Consider the following 15558-nt stretch of genomic DNA (forward strand, 5'->3'; position numbering starts at 1 on the left):
CACTCTTCATCTTAAACTCAACAACACCACACTCATCATATTAAACTCACTAACACCCACACTCACTCTTCATCTTAAACTCACTAACACCCACACTCACTCTTCATCTTAAACTCACAACACCACACTCACACTCTTCATCTTAAACTCACAACACCCACACTCACTCTTCATCTTAAACTCACTAACACCACACTCACTCTTCATCTTAAACTCAACAACACCCACACTCACTCTTCATCTTAAACTCACTAACACCCACACTCACTCTTCATCTTAAACTCACTAACACCCACACTCACTCTTCATCTTAAACTCACTAACACCCACACTCACTCTTCATCTTAAACTCACTAACACCCACACTCACTCTTCATCTTAAACTCACTAACACCCACACTCACTCTTCATCTTAAACTCACTAACACCCACACTCACTCTTCATCTTAAACTCAACAACACCACACTCACTCTTCATCTTAAACTCACTAACACCCACACTCACTCTTCATCTTAAACTCACAACACCCACACTCACTCTTCATCTTAAACTCAACAACACCACACTCACTATCATCTTAAACTCACCAACACCCACACTCACTCTTCATCTTAAACTCAACAACACCCACACTCACTCTTCATCTTAAACTCACTAACACCCACACTCACTCTTCATCTTAAACTCAACAACACCCACACTCACTCTTCATCTTAAACTCACTAACACCCACACTCACTCTTCATCTTAAACTCACCAACACCCACACTCACTCTTCATCTTAAACTCACAACACCCACACTCACTCTTCATCTTAAAATCACCAACACCCACACTCACTCTTCATCTTAAACTCACCAACACCCACACTCACTCTTCATCTTAAACTCCAACACCCACACTCACTTATCATCTTAAAATCACCAACACCCACACTCACTCTTCATCTTAAACTCACCAACACCCACACTCACTCTTCATCTTAAACTCACTAACACCCACACACACTCACATCTTAAACTCACAACACCCACACTCACATCTTCATCTTAAACTCACCAACACCCACACTCACTCTTCATCTTAAACTCAACAACACCCACACTCACTCTTCATCTTAAACTCAACAACACCCACACTCACTCTTCATCTTAAACTCACCAACACCCACACTCACTCTTCATCTTAAACTCACCAACACCCACACTCACTCTTCATCTTAAACTCACTAACACCCACACTCACTCTTCATCTTAAACTCACTAACACCCACACTCACTCTTCATCTTAAACTCACAACACCCACACTCACTCTTCATCTTAAACTCACCAACACCACACTCACTCTTCATCTTAAACTCACAACACCCACACTCACTCTTCATCTTAAACTCACTAACACCCACACTCACTCTTCATCTTAAACTCACAACACCCACACTCACTCTTCATCTTAAACTCACCAACACCACACTCACTCTTCATCTTAAACTCACTAACACCCACACTCACTCTTCATCTTAAACTCACCAACACCCACACTCACCCATCTTAAACTCACTCATCTTCATCTTAAACTCACTAACACCCACACTCACTCTTCATCTTAAATCACAACACCACACTCACTCTTCATCTTTAAACTCACCAACACCCACACTCACTCTTCATCTTAAACTCACAACACCCCACACTCACTCTTCATCTTAAACTCAACAACACCCACACTCACTCTTCATCTTAAACTCACAACACCCACACTCACTCTTCATCTTAAACTCAACAACACCACACTCACTATCATCTTAAAACACACAACACCACACTCACTCTTCATCTTAAACTCACCAACACCCACACTCACTCTTCATCTTAAACTCACAACACCCACACTCACTCTTCATCTTAAACTCACCAACACCCACACTCACTCTTCATCTTAAACTCACAACACCCACACTCACTCTTCATCTTAAACTCACTAACACCCACACTCACTCTTCATCTTAAACTCACCAACACCCACACTCACTCTTCATCTTAAACAACACACTCACTCTTCATCTTAAACTCACCAACACCCACACCACTACTTCATCTTAAATCACAACACCCAACTCACTCTTCATCTAAACTAAACACCCAAATCTTCTACAACACCACACTCACTCTTCATCTTAAACTCACTAACACCCACACTCACTCTTCATCTTAAACTCACCAACACCCACACTCACTCTTCATCTTAAACTCAACAACACCCACACTCACTCTTCATCTTAAAACTCACTAACACCCACACTCACTCTTCATCTTAAACTCAACAACACCCACACTCACTCTTCATCTTAAACTCACCAACACCACACTCACTCTTCATCTTAAACTCACTAACACCCACACTCACTCTTCATCTTAAACTCACCAACAACACCACACTCACTCTTCATCTTAAACTCACTAACACCCACACTCACTCTTCATCTTAAACTCACTAACACCCACACTCACTCTTCATCTTAAACTCACTAACACCCACACTCACTCTTCATCTTAAACTCAACAACACCACACTCACTCTTCATCTTAAACTCACTAACACCCACACTCACTCTTCATCTTAAACTCACCAACACCCACACTCACTCTTCATCTTAAACTCAACAACACCCACACTCACTCTTCATCTTAAACTCACTAACACCCACACTCACTCTTCATCTTAAACTCACCAACACCCACACTCACTCTTCATCTTAAACTCACTAACACCCACACTCACTCTTCATCTTAAACTCACTAACACCCACACTCACTCTTCATCTTAAACTCACTAACACCCACACTCACTCTTCATCTTAAACTCACTAACACCCACACTCACTCTTCATCTTAAACTCACTCAACACCCACACTCACTCTTCATCTTAAACTCACAACACCCACACCACTCACTCTTCATCTTAAACTCACAACACCCACACTCACTCTTCATCTTAAACTCACAACACCCACACTCACTCTTCATCTTAAACTCACTAACACCCACACTCACTCTTCATCTTAAACTCACAACACCCACACTCACTCTCATCTTAAACTCACAACACCCACACTCACTCTTCATCTTAAACTCACAACACCCACACTCACTCTTCATCTTAAACTCACAACCCACACTCACTCTTCATCTTAAACTCACAACACCCACACTCACTCTTCATCTTAAACTCACTAACACCCACACTCACTCTTCATCTTAAACTCACTAACACCCACACTCACTCTTCATCTTAAACTCACTAACACCCACACTCACTCTTCATCTTAAACTCACCAACACCACACTCACTCTTCATCTTAAACTCAACAACACCCACACTCACTCTTCATCTTAAACTCACTAACACCCACACTCACTCTTCATCTTAAACTCACCAACACCACACTCACTCTTCATCTTAAACTCACTAACACCCACACTCACTCTTCATCTTAAACTCACTAACACCCACACTCACTCTTCATCTTAAACTCACAACACCCACACTCACTCTTCATCTTAAACTCACTAACACCCACACTCACTCTTCATCTTAAACTCAACAACACCCACCACTCACTCTTCATCTTAAACTCACAACACCACACTCACTCTTCATCTTAAACTCACTAACACCACACTCACTCTTCATCTTAAACTCACTAACACCCACACTCACTCTTCATCTTAAACTCACTAACACCCACACTCACTCTTCATCTTAAACTCAACAACACCACACTCACTCTTCATCTTAAACTCACTAACACCCACACTCACTCTTCATCTTAAACTCACCAACACCACACTCACTCTTCATCTTAAACTCAACACCACACTCACTCTTCATCTTAAACTCAACAACACCACACTCACTCTTCATCTTAAACTCACTAACACCCACACTCACTCTTCATCTTAAACTCAACAACACCACACTCACTCTTCATCTTAAACTCACTAACACCCACACTCACTCTTCATCTTAAACTCACCAACACCCACACTCACTCTTCATCTTAAACTCACCAACACCACACTCACTCTTCATCTTAAACTCACTAACACCCACACTCACTCTTCATCTTAAACTCACCAACACCCACACTCACACTCACTCACTCTTCATCTTAAACTCAACAACACCCACACTCACTCTTCATCTTAAACTCACTAACACCCACACTCACTCTTCATCTTAAACTCAACAACACCCACACTCACTCTTCATCTTAAACTCACCAACACCCACACTCACTCTTCATCTTAAACTCAACAACACCCACACTCACTCTTCATCTTAAACTCAACAACACCCACACTCACTCTTCATCTTAAACTCACCAACACCACACTCACTCTTCATCTTAAACTCACTAACACCCACACTCACTCTTCATCTTAAACTCACCAACACCCACACTCACTCTTCATCTTAAACTCACTAACACACCCACACTCACTCTTCATCTTAAACTCACCAACACCACACTCACTCTTCATCTTAAACTCACTAACACCCACACTCACTCTTCATCTTAAACTCAACAACACCCACACTCACTCTTCATCTTAAACTCACCAACACCACACTCACTCTTCATCTTAAACTCACCAACACCACACTCACTCTTCATCTTAAACTCACCAACACCACACTCACTCTTCATCTTAAACTCACAACCCACACTCACTCTTCATCTTAAACTCTAACACCCACACTCACTCTTCATCTTAAACTCACTAACACCCACACTCACTCTTCTCTTAAACTCAACAACACCACACTCACTCTTCATCTTAAACTCAACAACACCACACTCACTCTTCATCTTAAACTCAACAACACCACACTCACTCTTCATCTTAAACTCACCAACACCCACACTCACTCTTCATCTTAAACTCACCAACACCCACACTCACTCTTCATCTTAAACTCAACAACACACTAACTCACTCTTCATCTTAACTCGCCAAAAACCCACACTCACTATCACTCTTAGATAGTGCGATCCAAAGAAATCAGCTGTTTGACAGTACGTGAGGTGAACAGAAGTGATCTACTTTAGTAGTCTCAGACACCGGTGGTACTGTAGAAGTATCCAGACAGCTAAAAAAATAGATGTAAGTGATGTGTAAGTTTAGAGCGCATTAAATAGGGTAAACGTACGAGCATACCAATCGCGGTGTACTTCATTCCTGCGTTTGATGTATTCACGCGTAATTGAATAATAAATATTATAAAAAATATGACAAACGCCTCCGCTGTACAAAAGATGTACATATATTTTAACAGTCATACAACAGTATTTTGTCTAACTATTTTCAAAGAAATTTTTGAGAAAGCTTTGAACATTCAACGTTAATGTTGCGTTGAAAAAAAAAATCTTATTTTATTTTTCAGTTACCATAAGAAAGGTAACTCTGGCTTCCACCTAAAACTTGTGTTCCCTCTTATAAATCAGTTGAGAGTCTATTAGGCTATGAACGCCAATCTGGTCAAGCATGTGAAAAGGCGTTCATAACCTTATATATTCTCATCTGGTTTAAAAAAAAATAGAATGGTCTAGTTCAAATTATTTTGTAAACAGCAAACTGAATTTGAAAAATAAACAGCACAACTTAACGCTTAGTTTTTAAAAAAATCATAAAACGGGTGTTTTTTTTATGTCACCTGAGACCCTTGGTCACCTGAGACCCTTGGTCACCTGAGACCCTTGGGTCTCAGGTTTCCCCCTGGGGAGGGGGTTAAGTTTACTATAGTCTATATAGAAAAACACATTTTTGAGCATTATTTAGTCATTATAATAGGAAATTAGTCAATTGTAGTCACAATTATCCCTATGTGATGGCCATTGAATCTCATTACCAAATTTTCTATGACTGATCCCCAGAGGCCTTAGGGGTGGGGCCAAAACGGGTCAAATAGGCTAAAACTTCAAAAATCTTCTTCTGAAATTCTGGAACTGGTAGAATCAAATACTCTGCATAGATGGAAAGGTCTTAAAGTCCTTTACAAAAATTGTGAATAATATGACCCTGGGGTCTCATGATTCCCTTTGGGGAGGGGGTTAAGTTTACTTTAGTTTATATAGGAAAAACACATTTAAGACCATTATTTGCTTAGATTTCATAGGAAATAAAACAATCTGGGTTAGAATTATTAACCTGAGATAGCATATAACACCATATCCATATTGGTCCTGGCCGACCCCCAGGGGTCAAATGGGTGGGGCCAAAAGGGGTCAAAATGGATAACATTTCAAAAATCTTTCTTCTGAATTCACAGATTTCATGGAACCAAATAATCTTCATAGATTAAAAAGTCAAATTTATAAAATCATTGACTGACTGTAAGGGCCTGATGGGCAAATATATAGTGTTTATATGCATGTCTCTTTCATTCTGTGTCTGAAATCAGGTGACCGCTAAGGCCCATGGACCTCTTGTTTTATAAAACTATCTGCGGAGTGGTCGTCAAACGTCCATAGTTACTCCTGCCTTAAAACTTGGTTGTAGCGGTCTAATATTTGGTAATCCGATTATTATATATATATATATATATATATATATGAAAGTTGGGTTGAGCTGCTTGTTTTTTATTCATTTTTTGCATTTTAAGAGAAACTACACATACAAATGTATAATCGTACATTGTAGCCCGAGAGACTCTGGCCCTGACACCAGACTTAGACATCATGACAGTTAGATGTCTGGTTTAAACATCTATCTCACTCTGTCATAATGTCTAAGTCTGGAGTCAGGGCCAGAGTATCTCGGGCTAGGTACACTGTTATATGCTTTTTTGTTTTCCTTTTTGTACATTACTAAATATTTTCTTGTGGAGGAAATAGAGATTAGTGATAATGAAAATGTCATTATAGATAATCAAAAATTTTATTAATAGCGATGTGCAACAACATCACCTTGGACCAGCTACATTTGTATAGAATGTCGGAAAAGTCCATAGGGGTATTTTTAGTGAAGTTGATTCCAAGTTCCTAGTTCCTTATTCTATTACTTATTCGATTTCCTGATTATTTATTCGATTTCCTGTTACTTATTCGATTTCTAACTATTTATTAACATCAGAAATGCATTATTATGCACCACAATGATTTATTTGACCTTTTAAACCTCCACTTCTCTGAGTCGTAATCTAAGTATAACATCTGTAAATGTTCAAACAGATTGATATCAACAACTTAGTTAGGTAGGTCACAGCCACCTGTTTTAAATGCATTTTTAAAAAAAAGTGTATGTATTTATATTCCAATATGTAGCTGCCGTTTCTTAATAAAAATAGATTATAAATTCTGTGATAACATCAGGTGCATACCAAAAATTACATGGTCTCTGCTACATTTACACATACATGCATATTATCGACGGTAGGCGTCAGGGAGCGGCGATTCGAACAATTAAATATGTTTGCACATATTCTATCACATAACCTATCTATTTCATAATATGAATAAGATATTGCATATTGTAATGTTGTGTTAAAATACAGGGTTATGATTGCGTTCTTCAAACAACTATTTTAAATAACAAAAGAACGCAATGGGAAGTTTGAAATTAGGTCACTGTGATCTACATTTCACCGTAAGTTCATTTTATCTGTAGTGTTTTTCCCATATGTATATAGTATCGAAATAATGAAGAAAGGGATCTAAATATTATCAAGGACAACCAGAACTTAATATCAAATTTACCCCCTCAGAGATCGAGATGGTTTCCGTCCTAACCTTAATTTTATATTATAATATGAACAAGTAACATCAAGGTCTCTATACAGAAATAAAAATTATCGATGATGACCATCAGAGGGCCCAGATTGACACCCTGTCAGCTAATTTAGGTACACTTCGCAGTTTCCAAGTGTACACTTAATGATATTGGTGTCACATCTCCATAACATAAATACTAGTTGAGCTAATGCTTAATAAATGAAGCCATTTTAAAATTTAAGATTTTCAGTTATACTTCATCCCCCTTCGTGGACCCCTCTCACGTGAATGTATATGAATTGTAACATGCCAACATGCTGCTACATGGAAGAACATAACGATTATGTTCGGTACTGGTACAGGAGCACGTGTAGAAAAGTAGTTCTGAATACACATATAAAACCTTTCCAACGTATCTATAGGTTTATCGGGAACGTTTTATCATCCACGTTCCCAATCTTAAAAATCGAAAATTGGGAATGTATACAACGTTATCAGATCGGTCAATTTTGAGAAATGGAGATTTTTAAGGCCGAATCACTCTTTTGTTATTCTTGCACAATCCTAAAAGAAATTGTTTGCTTGGTAAATTTTTACCGAACGATTGGATGTAAAAGCCAAAAAGAACATTTGTCTTTTTCATTATATTCTGTTCTTGAAAATAAAATTCAGGATAAGTTGTTATAAAACAAAGAATTGAGACTCTTTTAGTAAATGGTCATTGGCTCATACAAGAGGTATTGTTAAAATATTATTTCAGAAATTATCAGAAAATGATCTACATCCATAGATCATAAGTAGAGCAGCTAGAATTTTATTCCTGAAAAGAAATGAAATAATGGTGGCCACATTAAAATTGAATATTTAAAAGAGAGTGAAAAGCAGAGAAAAGTTCCCTCTTTCCATTGTTGGACAAGATCTTACTTTGGTGGGCGCCAAGACATACCTGTTTAAAGGATATTTGTTTTCTCAAAATAATAACCTGTATTATTTACTTTCACATCTTCCCATCAATGCAAATATGATTTCCGACGTTATCATACGCTATGAGACTACAAAATGATACCAGTTACAACTCCAGGCCATCACAAAAACAACATACATATTTTATTTCGTTTTCCTCATTACATAACAAATACGTATCTCCGTTGGTCCCAACATCAAAGGTGGTTCGGGGTAAGATGTTCTGTTAAATCTCTGTAGAGACGATATACTATAAAGCTGCCTTGCTAATTACAAATCTGGTGTTATCTCCCTTTTTATCTAGAACATGTGTGTGTATATAATACATCTCAACATTTATTAAGTATTACTGATAATAATAAACAAAACAAAATGCAGCAGGTGCTCGATAAATAACGTATACCAAGAGAACTAACTCGTTTTGGTGCATTTCTTACACAGATACAGCCGCCCTTTAATAAACGATTTACGAACTAACAAATTACAGTTCCACCGTGTCAATTAATAAGAGTGTTGAATTTAAAATTCATGAGAAAACATATACATGTAAGTCATTGTATATTTTTTTAAAAACATGGATAAAATACATTCTAAAATGATTGCTTATTAACCATTTTCCACCAGTTCCCATCCATGTGAGTACTTACCCGATAACAAAAGGAATCTTAGTTTATCAAGGCCATCGTTTCAAAACCTATAAATACCATACCCAACATGTGTCAACATGTACATTAGTTCAAAAGAGTGTGATCGTGATATTTTACATCATTGTATATACAGATTTGATTGGAAATATAAGATCTTGGACATGGAATGTAATCCTCAAACACTCGCAAAATCAATGTAACAAGGACAAATAAAAAATGTATTATCATGAATGAAATGTGTGAACATTACAAATATAAAGTATTTCAGCTGTCCAAGTTCTTTACAAATCAGAAAATGTAGAAAGGAAGAGAGTCACGCATCAAACCTATTAAAGTATATCTTGGAAATTACTAGAGCAATCCAGTCAATCGCTGTCCAGGTGAAAAGCACATCACTTACCCCCTACAGGGAACATCGATATAACAAGCTGAAAATTAGTATTTAGAGATCATCGCTGATAATGCTATGTGCGATGATAGTTAAACCAGAATGTTATCTCAAACACGTAAAGTCAAACAAAGCAATATCATGATATACTTCAATACTTGCTTCTTTTGTTTATAAAAGTAAAATAATATGTTTCTAAAGCTCACAAATAAAATGATCAATATTTTTCCAAAGATAGAGATCATCAAATAAACTAGCACCATATCGTCATTCTAGTTTACATTTCAAAGTGGAATTCAAATGCGAAAAGTGCTACATAATACACCACAACTTGAGATCATTAACCCTAATGGTAAAAACAAAGTTCTTTCATTGTATCTTCCAAAATGGTCTATATGTTTTCAAAACTTATTACTAACAACAAAATATTTAAATATTTTATCACATATGTGACATTATGAAAGCCACCTTGAAGTAGAAAGATAGAATAGATTATACGAGCATCAAAGACATTAAGATAAAAAAAAAAAACACTCTCTCCTATATATCACATTTTTTACATTTATTTTTTTCACGATTGCGTGTGTCTTTTGCTCTTATTATATCTTTGTTACAATGTAATATATTTTAATAATATTTTAAAAACGAAATAAAACAGACTGTCGTCACGTTTTCATCCTCAGTTTCTGGTACTACAATAAAACATTCCCCAGGCCAGTATATGGCCTATATGACACTAGAGACCGGATGCAGTGAAAAGAGAATGATGAGTATAAACTACCTATGACAACGACATCTCTATAATACCATAGCACTTAAGTACCGCAGTGTGTAATAAAATCTGCATCGGATAATTCATATCACTTCAAATATAACCACAGGGCAAAGGATATCCGACTTCTGCCCATCCGGTCAGCAACTTTTCCTCAAAACAGTGACGTTCCTTTGTCGGCACATACTGGTTAGTCTTATACATTGACTACGTGGCTGAACATCACTGATCCTAGGGTAGTGACTTGGGAAATAGTGTCATGTAGCTCCTAAAGGAAGAAACGTTGACCTCTATCAAATCAAATACGTGTAGTTGTAATGACTGAAAGGTCGGTATATCGAAGTGGTCAGTAGCCCTAGTACTAATCCAGTAGTCTGAACATTCAACCAAGATGATGTCAACAACATTTATATGATTAATAATAAGTAGATTGATAAAGAGTCAAACTTGATGGTGACGTAATTCATTCTTCTAACACAAAGGGGTGACATCTCGTCTATGTCACAATAATGGTCTTCAGTCTTGTTATAAGCAATGTTGTACTAACCTCATAGTTTTCCTTATAAGGAATATCCATGAGAAAACTGCACATCATAAACCCATCTGTTTTATCTTCTTCTTGCGTGACAACTTTCTCTTATTGTCGTAGTTACTTTGTAATTAAGAATAAAAGGCAATGGAGAAAATTCCCTATTCAGGTAAACATTTAAGGTCATTATATTTTCCCAGTATAACTAGTTAGTTTCCATCGACGCATACAAGAACTGCAGAATCACTTTCATAGAAGCACACTATACGTATTTTATGATATGTAGGTAGACCTCGTAACGACCAAGCTTGTTTTCTATAAAACGTATGCGGTGGTAAAACATTATATCATCTGATCAATTGTTAATCGTTGGTGGGCACCATTGGTTTATCCTCTGGAATGAGTGGGGTCGTCAAATCTTTGTGGTAATGAAATATTACCGGATCCATGTCAATAAAATGTATGCAATTATCATCATCAATATATTTAACGCTCTCTTCATGCTCCTCTACAACACAATAACTGATGACGTCATGTGAATTGTGTTCCTCCTCATAGGGTAGTGACGTAAACGTCAGTGATAAACTTGTAGGTGCCCCTATCCGCCTTCGTTCGAGAGCATGTGACGCTTTCGAATACTGTTTTTGAGACTTATTCTTCTTCCTGTGTTTTCTATGATAACACAAAAATGAGACGATCAAGAATATTATCATGATGAAGGCAAGGGAGGTAACCGTTACTATGGCAACAACAGGGAGATGTTTCTCTTCCTTTGGCGCCGCGACTGTGATTCCACTGTTAGTTAAACGTTTGATGTCATATTTATCCATCGCGGCTACCATACTCGCATTTCTTCCTTTCGAAGCGTAAGCTGCCATGATTTAATAGAACTCCTAAATAGGCTCTGTCAGGTAATGGCTACTTACTGTTGAGTCCGAAGTCGTGCCTGCGAATCAAATAAAACATATTTTTAGGAATTATAGATTTAAATCTGAAAGTTAGTCGAATAATTAACAAAACGTAAGTACATCGTCAATATGATACAACACAAATCGCGTATTATAATCGATTGAAGACAGCACATCCATTGAACAGGCTACTATAAGCTCTCGAGAACCAGACGTCCCGGAAGAGTATCCGACCGATCAATCAATGACACTCGCAATACAAACTTGTTTTATCATTGTTTTACAGTAAATTATGTTAATCGTAATTTGAAAATATGAGTTAGGTAATGGTTTCGCAAACTTGCGGTATAGCACATGAAATTTAACATTGCATTATCTGCATACAGAAAAGGACAGCTATCCTCTATCTGTTTTCAATCCATATACTTTTTCTTTAGAGAAAAAACTCGGCATTTTCGTCTTACAAAATGTCCCAGTAAAGGTTATAAAAAAAGATGAAAAGTAGTCCCCGGTGTTATAAGAATGCCAATTATTCATGACGACTGAAATGATATACCTAAATATAGTGGGGCAATTACAGCATATGACAAACAAGTTTGAAAGTATACACTAGTTGTTTACGGTTGGGTGGATTAATTATTCTTTTATCAATTATATCAGATAGTGATATATATTTTTAGGATTTCATTTTTCAAATATCGATCATATCAACAGATAATAGTTTGTTTTTCGGTAGAAATCGATTTTGTTTTAGAAATTCCGTTTGGTCTCGTGTAACTTGCTTGTCAAGGGGACAGACTATATCTATACATGCACTTACAAAATTTATCAATTATTTCTAATTATAAATCATCCATCCATTTTTTTTCCCTTTTTTTTGTATGAATTTTCAAGGTTTAAATTTTCAGCATATTTATGCAACATTTCTTCGTTTTAGAAAATTTGTATAAGCCTAGGACTTTCCATTGCTGTGATGGATTGTTTTAAAGCGGTACATGTATGAAGCATATCGGCCCACTTTCGATCTAAATTTTACAAAAATAAATATCAAAATATGATATTCCTGAATACATATACTTTGTATAAAACATAAATGATCTTATTTGCGAAAACGTAGTCTGTTAATTGAAGTATAAAATTAATCAAACAGCCGCAAAGTTGCATCATCATGCAATGTGCGATTTTAGTAGGGATTTTCCCTAACTAAATTTCACTTTTTTACACAGATCGCATCAGAGGACCAATTTCTACTATGGCTTATCTTATGCAGTGTAGAAAAGCTGTAGCTGATGAAATATTTGATTTATTTAGAACAACTTATGAAATCAGAACAACCCTATGAGTTAGTCCCGTATACGTATAGCCAATATGGTAGTCTCCGCACTGTAAACCGAAGGTTCAGAGTTCGATTCACCACCATAGCGACATTTGTTTTTATTTAGAAAAAAAACTCCGTGTTTTCATGTAGATAAATATTTTCAAATTGTGATTTTTTTGTTATATTTTCATAAAACGTTTAAGATGCTCCATCGCTGACAAATGGTATTTTTTCACTATCAAAAACAGGAGCAGACGATTTTGTATTTTTCTTCAGTTAAAAAAGTTACTTACTTAATACCATTACCACCATTGAAAGGTTTGAGCTTCTAATTTTACTTCAAGTTAAAATTATGAAAAATGATTAATTGCATCCCGAAAAAATTCCGTTGCATTATATCTTTTATAGAATGAAGTAATGATTCCGCATACACCAAAGGCAATTTTTTTTATTTTTTTTTTTGTTTGTTATTTTTTTGTGATAATAAGGCAAATATATACGATTAAACATCAGTTATTGTTCAAATGATGAATACTATTTTTGCTCTGTCGGCGGTGGAGCATCCTTAAGTTTGTTAATGTTACTTTGCATACACGTGTGTAAGTCTTGTGCTTCAAACAGGATCATGGTCTACTACCACTACTTGTTTGTGTCAAGTGCTGACAGATATCTTCTGCATCTATCGATTTACAGGGAAAGCCGCCCATGTCTTCCTAATATGTTTACTGATGTCATATATTGATTTAAAATTGTGACACCTGCCTTACCTATGTTAAGTGCCTATCCTGTAGCATGTGTTCTATACGCAAACTGTCATAAGTTAATATCTGCAAACACCTAACACGTAAAATATATAAGTAGTTCTGAACATGTATTACATTATTCACGATGTCTGGTTAATGTAGCCTAAACAAAAGCTGGGTTATAACATATTCAGGTGTGTGGTTCCCATATAGGTTATCCAGGAGCTTTATTTACAATCGATATTTACTGTCTTTATAGGTAAATTATAAATTCAAAATTATACATCGTGACTTTTGCCTGCAGATAACAGAACCTAAGAACTAGTTAGTCTTTGTGTGTTTTGCCCATTAATTAATGAGCACAGCTTAAACCTCTATATATAGTCTCCTAAAGCAAAAAAGGCTATATCTATATATAGTTATCCAGGTGATACTTACAAGGGTAGGTCGAAATCGCCAAATATTTGGTCTGTTTTCAGGTACCCGTATGTAGATGTAGATGGCACACGAAAATATGAATTCCTGTTTATGTTGAAACCGTTTCTTGCCATGTTCGTCAAATTACATTTTAGCAATCCATTAAAAAACGTCTAAAATTGATTCCGTTGTAAAGGAATGTTCTTAGGAAAAACAAATCCGAGAAGTCAACATCCGTGAATATTTCAACCAGTCCTACGGAAGAGGCTTCCAACGACATCAAGATGCTCCCGTCTGTTTTGAGAAATTTAGAGGTCTCCAATCGGAAACTGGTAGCCCCTTGGCAGTGTAATACATACAGTATTTAGTGGGACAGAAATGGAAAAGTGACAACGACAAAATTGCCATCCATTGACAGAGCTTAATGTAGTAATATATTACGAGCCCTGAGTATGGAATCTAAATAGACACACAGGGAAGCAAGATGGCACTAATGTTTCCGCCCCGGTTCATTGAGACATACCGTATATTGATATATATTCCCATGACTTCCCTTGGCATCATTCAATTCTAATTAGCTGTGACAGAACTTTCCTGGTCTGCTTTCTCTTCATCCAAACATATTCAGGCACCTGCACAAAGAGCCTAGTATTTCTCTGAGTAGGAAATGCGGAGATCATGATAACCTATTTACAATAGATCGATGTTCTGAGTACCCTAATAAGACTAGTTACTACACAATGGAAAGTACTAAATCCACAATAGCTATTTAAAGCGCAAACACGTTTTGTTGTGGAGTATGGATTTCTTTCATGACTAATTCATGTGACACAGTTTTACTATATACATAGTGTATGAATTAACTATGGGTTAGCAAGGAAACTCACTGGCCTGATATTCAATATAATATTTACTTTAGTATATCGATAAATTATGATTTATTCAAAACTTTGTTTGGCTGTGAATGTGTCATATGAGAAAGCTTTTCAAATGAAACACATAATGGTTAGTAGCATACCTTATGTCAACAGATAAGGTTATGAACACGCCCTTCATTAATTAGTATCGAAATGGCACACCTAAAATTTACAGGTTA

General features: G+C 36.4%; 1 long non-coding RNA gene across 1 annotated transcript; it reads right to left on the bottom strand.

Annotated features, from left to right (window-relative positions):
- Positions 1-8843: 8843 nt before the first annotated feature.
- LOC138317304 (uncharacterized) lies at positions 8844-15136 on the bottom strand. The gene is made up of 2 exons (XR_011207757.1): positions 14484-15136; positions 8844-12022 (listed from the first exon to the last, which is right to left on the bottom strand). It is a non-coding gene; the product is annotated as an uncharacterized lncRNA (long non-coding RNA).
- Positions 15137-15558: the final 422 nt, after the last annotated feature.

This window comes from Argopecten irradians, chromosome 1 (genome assembly GCF_041381155.1).
Source record: "Argopecten irradians isolate NY chromosome 1, Ai_NY, whole genome shotgun sequence".
NCBI classification, from domain to species: domain Eukaryota; kingdom Metazoa; phylum Mollusca; class Bivalvia; order Pectinida; family Pectinidae; genus Argopecten; species Argopecten irradians.